The sequence below is a fragment of the Bos indicus x Bos taurus genome, chromosome 5, assembly GCF_003369695.1.
Source record: "Bos indicus x Bos taurus breed Angus x Brahman F1 hybrid chromosome 5, Bos_hybrid_MaternalHap_v2.0, whole genome shotgun sequence".
Lineage (NCBI taxonomy): Eukaryota > Metazoa > Chordata > Mammalia > Artiodactyla > Bovidae > Bos > Bos indicus x Bos taurus.
Genome location: NC_040080.1, coordinates 60912294 through 60924060, shown reverse-complemented (window position 1 = coordinate 60924060; position 11767 = coordinate 60912294).

The window sequence follows — 11767 nt, the reverse complement described above, 5'->3', positions numbered from 1 at the left end:
TCCATGGGGTGACAAAAAGTCAGACATGACTGAGCAACTTTCACTTTCACCTATGAGTCTTTGTCCAAAATAATGTGATGCCTCCAGTTTTAATCTTTTTTTTTTTTTTCAAAATTGGTCTGCAGAGTCTTTTGTGGTTCCATATCAATTTTAAGATTGTATTCTTCTATTTTGTAAAAAATAACATTGGAATTTTCAGAGATATTACACTGGGTCTATAAATGGCTTCGTATATTATAACATTTTAACAATATTAATTTCTCCAACTCATGGAAACATTGTATATTTCCATTATCTGTCTTCTTCAATTTCTTAGTTTTCCAAGAATAGATCTTTCACATAATTGGTTAAACTAAGAGACTATAGAAGCCAAAACATTGTATTAATGGCGGAAAAAACTAAACCAATAATTCAATAAGCAATAATGCAGAAAGCAATAAGGCAATATTTAAATAATCTGATCTACAATATTTAGATGTAATATGTATAACAAATAGCACTAAATAAGGAGGAAAGTGATAAGTTAACTGAGAAAACAAATATATGAAAGTGAAAAACTGGAAAAAAAAAACTAAACATGTACTACGTAAGGATAAGAATGCTGAGTTAGCAATATTAGTATCAGACAAGTTAGATTACAAAACAAAGTGTTTAACAAGGGACAAACATTATTGGCCCACTTATTAAAGTGATAAACAGGTCGATAACACAGTAAAAATCATCAATTATAAATGTGAATGTCCACACTAACAAAACATTAAATATGTGAAGCAAAAACTGATAAATGCAAATAGGAACATAATGAAAATCAGAATTATATATGGTGAATATAAATAAGCCTCTCGATAAAATATAAAACAAATATTTAAAAAATCAATAAAAACATAGAAGACAAGTGATATTATCAACTATCCTAATCTAATTGACATTTATAGAGAATTACATTCAGCATCCTTTAAACATTTCTTGTAACAGCAATCTTTTAAATTGTACATAAAATATTGGCCAAATAGATAATATCCTGGGCCATATAAAATTATCAATATATTTTAAAATAATTGAATTACTCAGAGTGTGTTCCCCAACCACAACATTTAATTAGTAATCAAAAATAATAAAAAATTTAAAGCATCTAGAAAGTCTCCAAATGGCTGGAATAGCATCTAAAAATCCATGGGTCAAAGCAAGAATAAATAAAAAGAAAAAATATTAACTGAATGTTATTGAAAAAAAAATTATCAGAATTACTAAGCTAAAGTAGGCCTGCAGGAAAATGTATAGAAATTAATGTATAGGTAGGATAACAAAAAAGTATGAAATAATTGCTTAAGCTTCTACCTTAAGAAAGTAATAAAATAAGAAAATCCAAGGTGCAAAATAATCTGAAGACAGGAAGTAATAAAGATAAGAAGAGACAGCAGTAAAGTTTAGAAATTTAAAAAAAAAAAAACAGGAAAAAAGAAAAGCAAATCATGATATATAAAAATGTTTCCAAGAAAACATCAATAAAACTGATAAACTTTGGCCAACTAATAACTAGAAAATTGGACACATATTAACCAATGTCAGGAATAAGGGGATGTCTATTACTATTAAGGAATTAAAAGACTATTAGGGAATATTATGAACAACTTAGTGTGAAAAATTTTAATAACATAAATGAAAAAAATTCCTTAAAGGACAAAAATATACCATTTACTCAAAAATATTTAAAAATCAAAAAATTCCAATAAAATGTGAGCAAACAGAATTTTGCTAAAGGATTTTAATAAGAATGATAAAGTGTGATTTATTTCTGGAATGCAAGGATAGTTCTACACATGAAAATGGATCAACATAACACACCACATTAAACAAATGAAGAGGGCAAAAGGCAGTTATCTAAATTGATATCGAAAAAGCATTTAACAAAAATCAATACACTTTCATAGCAAATCATTCAACAAACTATGAATAAAAGGAAAGAAACTCATCATAATAAAGGCCATATATGAAAAACCCACAGCAAACATCATATTTAATGATAAAAGACTGAAACTTTCCCCCTAGGTTAAGAAACAAGGCAAGGATGCCCACTTTTGCCAATAGTTTTCAACACAGTACTACAGTTCTAGAAAGAGCAATTTTGACAAGAAAAAAAAGCATCCAAACTGGAAAGAAAATTTTATATCTGTTTGGAGATAATATGATTTTATATATAGAAAACCTTAACTATTACACACACACACACACACACACACACACTCACACACAAAATAAACTCTTAGAACAAATAAATTCAGCAAAGTAGCAGAATACAAAGTTACACAAAAATCAGCTGCATTTACGTATATTAATAATGAACAACTAAAAAGAAAATTAAGAAAAGTATTCTAAGAGTAAAAATAGTAACTAAAATAATAAAATATTTAGGAATTTTTTATTCCTAAAGGAGCTAAAACTACAAAATATTACAAAAGATTAAAGACATAAATAAATGGAAACATATAGCATGTACATGGATTGGAAAAATGAAAATTCTTAGGATGTCAACACTACCAAAAGCAATCTACAGATTCAATGCATTCAATATCAAAATCCCAATGAAACTATTTTTCTTTTGCAGGAATGGAAAAACCCTTCCTAAAATTTATACAGAATCTCAATGAATCTCAAATAGTCAAAACTGAAAATACTGAAAAAGGAAGAATAAATTCCTCCTTTTTTCAATACTGAAATAAGAAGAACAAAGCTGAAGGAGTAACACTTCCTGATTTCAAAACTCACTACAAATCTGTAATACTCAAAACAGTGTGGAGTTGGCATAAAAACCAGTTGATTACAAAAGAGAGTTCACAAAATAAACTCTCATACATATTGGTCAATGGTTTTTGGCAAGACGCCAAGACTTTTCAATGGAGAAAAGGCAGTCCCTTCAACAAATAGTGCCGGAAAACTGGATATCCACACAAAGAAGAATAAAGTTGACTGATTACCTAACAACAAATACAAAGTTTTAACTCAAAACAGATGCCTACCTAAAGGTAAGACCCAAAACAATAAAACTCTCAGGAAATAAAAAGGGCAAAACTTCACAACTTTGAATTTGCCTATTATTTTCTGGTTGTAACACCAATAGAATGGGGTATCTATAACTATATATGTATATATATACAAACTGACCCTCACAAAAATGTAAAATTGCTTTGCATCAAAAGATATTATCAATAGAATAAAAATGCCACCTACAGAATGGGAAAATATTTTCAAATCATATATTTGATAAGGTATTAGTACTCATAGTATATGCTATGCTATGCTAAGTCACTTCAGTCGTGTCTGACTCTGTGTGACCCCATAGACGGCAGCCCACCAGGCTCCCCTGTCCCTGGGATTCTCCAGGCAAGAACACTGGAGTGGGTTGCCATTTCCTTCTCCAATGCACGAAACTGAAAAGTGAAAGTGAAGTTGCTCAGTCATGTCCGACTCTTAGCGACCCCATGGATTGCAGCCTAACAGGCTCCTCTGTCCGTGGGATTTTCCAAGCAAGAGTACTGGAGTGGGGTGCCATTGCCTTCTCCGACTCATAGTATATAGGAAACCCTTAAACTAAAAAAAAAAAAAAAATCAGATTCAAAAATAGTCAAAGATACCACCTTATGAACAACTGGATGGCTACTACCAAATAAGGCTTCCCTGGTGGCTCAGAGGTTAAAGTGTCTGCTTCCAATGTGGGAGGCCAGGGTTTGATCCTGGGTCAGGAAGATCCCCTGGAGAAGGAAATGGTAACCCACTCCAGTATTCTTGCCTGGAGAATCCCATGGACGGATAAGCCTGGTAGGCTACAGTCCAAAACAAACAACTTTCATGAAGATATGGAGAAATTCAAACCTTTATACACTGTTGGTGGGAATGCAAAATGGTGCTGCTGTGGAAACCAGTACAGCAGTACCTCAAAAAAATAAAAATAGAACTAACTTATGATCCAGCAATTCCACTTTTAGGTGTATACTCAATAGAACTGCCATTAGGGTCCCAAAGAAAAGTTTGTACACCATGCTCCTAACAGCCTAATTTATAATACCTAGTGTGGAAGCATGGAGAAGGCAATGGCACCCCACTCCAGTACTCCTTCCTGGAGAATCCCATGGACAGAGGAGCCTGGTAGGCTGCTGTCCATGAAATCGCTGAGGGTCGGACATGACTGAGTGACTTCACTTTCACTTTTCACTTTCGCACACTGGAGAAGGAAATGGCAACCCACTCCAGTGTTCTTACCTGGAGAATCCCAGGGACGGGGGAGCCTGGTGGGCTGCCGTCTATGGGGTCACACAGAGTCGGACACGACTGACGTGACTTAGCAGCAGCAGCAGCAGTGTGGAAGCAACACAAGCATCCACTGATGGATGACAGAGTAAGCAAAATATAGTATATACATAGAATGGAATATTATTCAGCTATAAAAAGGAAAGAAATTCTGACATCTGCTACAACATACATGAAACTTGAAATATTATATTAATTAACATAAGTGTTAGTCGTTCAATCATGTCTGACTCTTTGGACTGTAACCCACCAGGACCCTCTGTCCATGAGAATCTCGGGGCAAGGGTACTGGAATGGGTTGCCATTTCTTCCTCCAAAGTAATATAAACCAGTAACCAAAAAGACATATCCTCTATGGTTCCATTTATATAAGGTAGTTAGAGGAATCAAAATCATAGAGACAAAAAGTACAATAGATGGTGGTTTCCAGAAGCTGAACGTTTAGAGAATGGGAAGCTATTGCTTTTACAGAGTTTTAGTTTTCCAAGGTGAAGAGAATTCTGGAGATAGATGATGATGATGGTTGCACAACAATATGAATGTACTTGTAATCAGTGAACTGTACAATTCAAATGCTTAAGATAATAAGTTTTAATTTTTAATTTTTTTAAATATTCTTTTTAAAAAAAGATTTTTTTTAATGTGGACCATTTATTTATTTATTTATTTTTGGTCGCACTGGATCTTTGTAGCTGCATACAAGCTGTTCTCTAGTTGTGGTGAGCAAGGGTTACTCTTCGTGGTGGTGCACAGGCTTCTCATTATGGTGGTTTTTCTAGTTGCAGAGCACAGGCTCCAGGTACACAGGGTTCAGTTGTTGCAGTCTATGGGCTCAGTAGTTGCAGATCACAGGCTCTAGTAGTTCTAGAGCACAGGCTCAGTAGTTGGGGCACAAGGGCTTAGTTGTTCTGAGGCACGTCTGCTTCCCAGACCAGGGATCCAACAGGTGTCCCCTGCATTGGCAGATGGATTCTTATCCACTGAATCACAAGGGAAGTCCATAAGTTTTATTGTATATATTTTACCACATTTTTAAAAATCGGACAAGAAAGAGATAACCTAAATCATCCTTTGAAACTGGAGCCTACTATACAGAGAGAAGTAAGCCAGAAAGAAAAACACCAATACAGTATACTAATGCATATACATGGAATTTAGAAAGATGGTAACAATAACCCTGTATACGAGACAGCAAAAGAGACACTGATGTATAGAACAGTCTTTTGGACTCTGTGGGACAGGGAAAGGGTGGGATGATTTGGGAGAATGGCATTGAAACATGTATAATATCATATATGAAACAAGTTGCCAGTCCAGGTTCAATGCATGATATTGGATGCTTGGGCCTGGTGCACTGTGACGACCCAGAGGGATGGTACGGGGAGGGAGGAGGGTACAGGATGGGGAACACGTGCATACTTGAGGCAGATTCACGTTGATATATGGCAAAACCAATACAATACTGTAAAGTTAAAAAATAAAATTAAATTAAATTAAAGATATTGAGTTTACAGCTAAAAGCCTCTCCACAAAGTAAAGTCTAGATTGAGATGGATTCAATGGCGGATTCTTTCTAACATTTAAGAAGAGAATAATGCAAATTGTACAAAATAGCTTGCAGAAAATTTTAAGAAGTAACATGTTCTAATTTATTTTATGAGGTCAGTATGACTCAGATAAAAGTTCCTGATATGGTCATTTGGAAAAAAAAAAAAAAACTATAGATAACTTTCCTTACAAACAAAAAAGATAATCCTTAAAGATGTATTATTAATAGTATCCCAGACCATCTAAAAAAATAATAAGTACATCATGACCAATTGAAACATACTGCAATGCCAGGTTATTTTAACATTTGAAAATCAAAGCTATTCCATATTATCAGACATAAAGAGAAACTATAGGGAAAAAAAGAGTCCAAAGGTACTCTTAACATATATGGTCTATTGATTCTTGACAAAGTCAAAAAGCTAATTCAGTAGAAAGAAAATAGTTATTTCACCAAATCCTGAGGAAAATCATACATCATTATGCAAGAAAAAGAAGCAACACCTCTTAATTCATGTCATATACAAAAATTATTATGAGTGCAACTTTAAAAATCTGCAAGAAATATAGCACAAACATTCCTATAACCTCAGTTTAGGCAAATACATCTTAGATAAGATATACAAGAGAGAAAAGACTAGATTCCATCCATATTAAAAAATAGTTGGTCTTCAAAATATACTGTTAAGAAACTGAAAAGGCTAGCAATAGACTGGAAGAAAATATTTGAAAAAGGCTTATCTACTAAAAGATAGTTATCCATAATAATTTTAAAACTTTTGCAACTCAATAATTAATAGGCAAATTTTAACAGAAACATTATCAGACAAGATATATGAGTGTTAAATATCCAAGTGAAAAGATCCTTAAAGTCAGTAGTCATCAGGCTTGTGCTCAGTCGCTCACTTGTATCCAACACTTTTGCAATGCCATGAACTGTAACTCGCCAGGCTCCTCTGTCCATTGGATTTCCCGGGCAAGAATACTGGAGTGGGTTGCCATTTCCTTCTCCAGGGGATCTTCCCAACCCAGGGATCAATCCCACAGCTCCTACATTAGGAGGCAGATTCTTTACCACTGAGCCACCTGGGAAGCCTCCTATTGTCATCAGGGAAATGTTAATTAAACTATGGTGAAATAATACATATGCACTGGAATGGCTAAAATTACAAATACTGAGAATACAAGAATTTGTATAAGAATTTGAACACTTACACATTGCTGCTTCTGCTGCTGCTAAGATCGCTTCTGTCGTGTCCGACTCTGTGTGACCCCATAGACAGCAGCCTACCAGGCTCAGCCATCCCTGGGATTCTCCAGGCAAGAACACTGGAGTGGGTTGCCATTTCCTTCTCCAATGCATGAAAGTGAAAAGTGAAAGTGAAGTCGCTCAGTCATGTCCGACTCTTCCGTGACTCCATGGACTGCAGCTTACCAGGCTCCTCCATCCATGGGATTTTCCAGGCAAGAGTATTGGAGTGGGGTGCCATTGCCTTCTCTGACACATTGCTAGCAGTAGTGTAAAACGTACAGCCACTTTGAAAACTAGTTTGACAGTTACATTTAAATTTAGTGGGGTTCCCTGATGGCTCAGACAGTAAAGAATCTGCCTGCAGTGCAGGAGACCTGGGTTCCATCTCGGGGTGGGGAAGATTCCCTGGAGAAGGAGATGGCTACCTATTCCAGTATTCTTGTCTGGGAAATCCCATGGACAAAGCCTGGAACGCTATAGTCTGTGGGGTCACAAAGAGTCAGATAAGACTGAGGGACTAACACTTTCACTTTTACACTTATCTAAAGCAGCAATTTCACACAGTTATATCCCTGAGGGAAATGAGAATTCATTCCAACACTTTTATGGAAAGGCAAAAAATACAGAATAGTCAAAAAAGTTTTTAAAGAAAAAGTTGGAAGACTTATACTGGTTTGAAGATTTAATAAAATGCTATAGCAATATGGAATCATTGTATTGACATAAGAATGTATCAGTAAAGCACAAAAGAGAGTGCAAAAGACTGTACATGTATAATTTACTGATTTTTGACTAAGAGAATTCATTGGGGAAAGAGAAGTCTTTTCAACAAATAGTGCAATAACAACTGACCATAAGCAATAAACAATACAATTCTTGATCACACTATATATCATACCCCAAAACTGAATTAAAATGAATCGTAGATAAAACTAAAATCATTAAACTTACAGAAAAAAAAAAAAAACAGAGTATCTTTGCAAACTTGAAGTAGACAAGAATTCCTTATACATACAAAAAAGGAGTAAAAATAACAATATATTTGGATTCTAGAGAAAGTTATTAAGCACATACATAATGATACTACATTATAATTTTAATACATCTGGATTTCAAGTACAGAGAAAGGAATTAATAGTAATCCTTGTTTCATGCTACAGTATCAACTTGGGCCAATATATGAACATTAACCAGGTGGTTTTCTCTTATCTCATACCAGCATCCTCCTAGCCTAAGATAACATTCAGACTCCCTTGTTAATCATTCAGTTGATAACATCTAATATAATTTAAGCATTATGCCATCTTATTTTATTTTAGTTGTTTTTACTTTATTAAAAAGTATCACATAAAGAATTTCAAATAATTTATGTATTCACTGTCCCCTCAGGAAGGTAAAGCTTAATTCGTCCCCCTTAAGTGAGAGCTATACTCATGACTGGCTTCCAAAGAGTACAGTATGGACAAAAATAGTGTAACTCTATAAAGCAGAAACCTGATCAACACTACCTCAGCCAGGTGAATATGTCCAGGGATTAAGTAATATTGATAGTCATTCTGCGACCCCATGGACTGCAGCACTCCAGGCTTCCCTGTCCTTCACTATCTTCCAAAGTTTGCTCAAACTCTTGTCCATTGAGTCAATGATGCCATCCAACCATCTCATCCTCTGTCGCCCCCTCCTCCTCCTGCCCTCAATCTTTCCCAGTATCAGGCCCTTTTCCAATCAGTCAGCTCTTCACATCAGGTGGCCAAAGTATTGGAGATTCAGCTTCAGCATCAGTCCTTCCGGTGAATATTCAGGGTTGATGTCCTTAAGGATTAACTGGTTTGATCTTCTTGCTGCCCAAGGGACTCTCAAGAGTCTTCTCCAGTACCACTGTCCGAAAGTATCAATTCTTGGGCACTCAGACTTCATTATGGTCCAATTCTCACATCTGTACATGAATACTGGAAAAACCATAGCTTTGACTACATGGACCTTTGTCGGCAAAGTGATGTCCCTGTTTTTTAATTTGCATCTAGGTTTGTCACAGCTTTTCTTCCAAAGACCTTTTAATTTCATGACTGCAGTCACTATCCACATTGATTTTAGATGAAGTACAAGCTGGAATCAAGATTGCCAGGAGAAATATCAGTAATCTCAGATATGCAGATAAAATTTTCCAAACAATTTTCCCATCACAAGCAAGAGAAAACCTTTGCTTCCTTAGGGACAATATCCCTCCTGTTGAGAAGGTATGCTATAGACCACATGCTCTCATGCATGGACACAGACTTCTTACATTTCTCCCAACTGAATGGGTATAAAATGGCATTTTATTATAATCTTGATTATTTCCATTTCTTTGATCACTATACAAATCCCAGTGATTGGTCATATCATTTGTTATTTTGTGAAATGTGTGCTAATACATTTTTCTCATTTCATATGGGTTAACTGTGCCTTCTTTACAGATTTGTAAGAGCTCAGTATACAATCTTTCTGTTGTATGTACTGAAAACATATTTTTTCTGGTATAGGTATTGAAAACATATTCTTTAGGCCTGCATTTTGCCATTCTACAAAAACCCTTGGATGGGCCAAAATATTCTTAATTTTACTATATTTACAGGAAGATATATACATATAAATATATGTGTATATATATATCTTCTCATTGATTGAACTATTTGTACTTAGATATGAATTCTTTGGAATTTATTATATTTACAGGAAGATATATACATATATATATACACATATGTATATATGCCATTCTACAAAAACCCTTGGATGGGCCAAAATATTCTTAATTTTACTATATTTACAGGAAGATATATACATATAAATATATATATATATATATATATATATATATATATATCTTCTCATTGATTGAACTATTTGTACTTAGATATGTATTCTTTGGAAAAATGTCAATTCAGGTCATCTGCCCATTTTTAATCCAGTAATTTGTTGTTTTGCTGTAGAGTTCTATGTGGTCCTTTTAATTGTGGCTACTAACTCTTTATATAATAAGTAGTTTGCAAATATTTTCTCCCATTCCATAGGTTGTCTCATTTTATGATTATTTCTTTGCTGTGCAGAAGATATTTAGTTTCATGTATTCCCATTTGCTTATTTTTGCTTTTGTTGCTTATGCTTTTGCTGTCATACCCAACAAATCAATGTCAAGACTGATGTCAAGGAATTTTTTCCCTATGTTTTCTTCTGGGGGAGTGTTACAGTTTCAGGTCTTATGTTTAAGTCCTTAATCCATCTTGAGTTAATTTTCATGGTTGGTATAAGACAGTCACTTCAGTTTCATTCTTTACATGTGAATATCCAGTTTCCCCAATATCTTTCATTGAAAAGATTGTTCTTTTATCACTGAACATTCTTGGCTCCCTTGTCAAATATTAATTGATAAGATATGTATGGTTTATTTCTGGGCTTTCAATTCTATAACACTGGTCTATGCATCTGTTTTAATACCAGGACCCTACATTCTGATTACCAAAGCTTTGTAAAATAGTTTTGTATCAGGAAATAAAGCCTCTACTTTTGTTATTCTTTCTTAAGATTAGCTATATCTGGTCTTTAGTGGTTCCACACAAACTTTAGAGTAGTTTTTCTTCTATGTTCATGAAAAGAAAAGAAAAATATATGCCATTGGAATTCTGATAGACATTCCATTAAATCTATAGATGATTTTGGATAGTATGGACATTTTAACAGAATTAGTTTTTCCAATTCATGAAAAGAAGATATATTTCCATTATTTTTCTCTTTCAATTTCTTTTATTAACATTACAGTTTTTAGTGAATAGATCATTCATTTTCTTGGTTAAATTAACCAATCCAGAGCCATATCCACTTTCTGCAGCCTTCACACCACAGCAGAAAATATCCCCCTGCCTAATCATCTCAAGGCCAGGAAACTAGGTACAGCCCCTATAACCCAAAACCCTCTGAAATTATTCAAAGTAGCCAATCCTAAACTGTTCACACCTTGCTCCACCTTGCCTTTCTCACAGAGATTCTAACAAAAGCAGAGTGCTTTTTCCTTGCATTATTAGTTTCCTTTCTTGGTGTCATGTATGTCTGATTCATTGTGATCTATGAAGCCTTGAAAACATGCCTGTGCATTTGAAGAAGCAAATACATTTTTCAGCCTCTATTTCTGGGTTTTGGCAGGTAAAGTCTTTCCCCTGTGAGGTCCCTGAGCTAATGAATGGAATTATCTCCAGAATCACAGTTATGCTGGATTGGAATCAGCTTAAGGCTATCTTTTTGGGTCTGCAGTAGGGTCCCTGGATGGGGATGGTCATTCCTGTCTGGTCATTGGATGAATAAGACTGCTTCCTGTGTCTTGTTCAGTAGGATAGCACTAGAATAAGGATCTGCTTCAGGGTCCATAGTTGGGTCCTTAGTTAGTGGCCTGATACCAGATACATGGACAGAAAGTAATGTCTCCCACTGGGTGTTTAGACCTGTAGGACTGCTGGCAGACTATGGCTGTGAAGAAATTTAATCCAAATATAGGACCCTTTTAGAATCTCTGGGGGTACAGATGGGAGTGTCTTCTCTCCAGTATCTGGGCCAGCAGGACTGTTTGTAGACTGCTACTAGGATGAGCTGGGGTCCAGTTAAAACTTTGAAATCTATAGCCTGACTGAG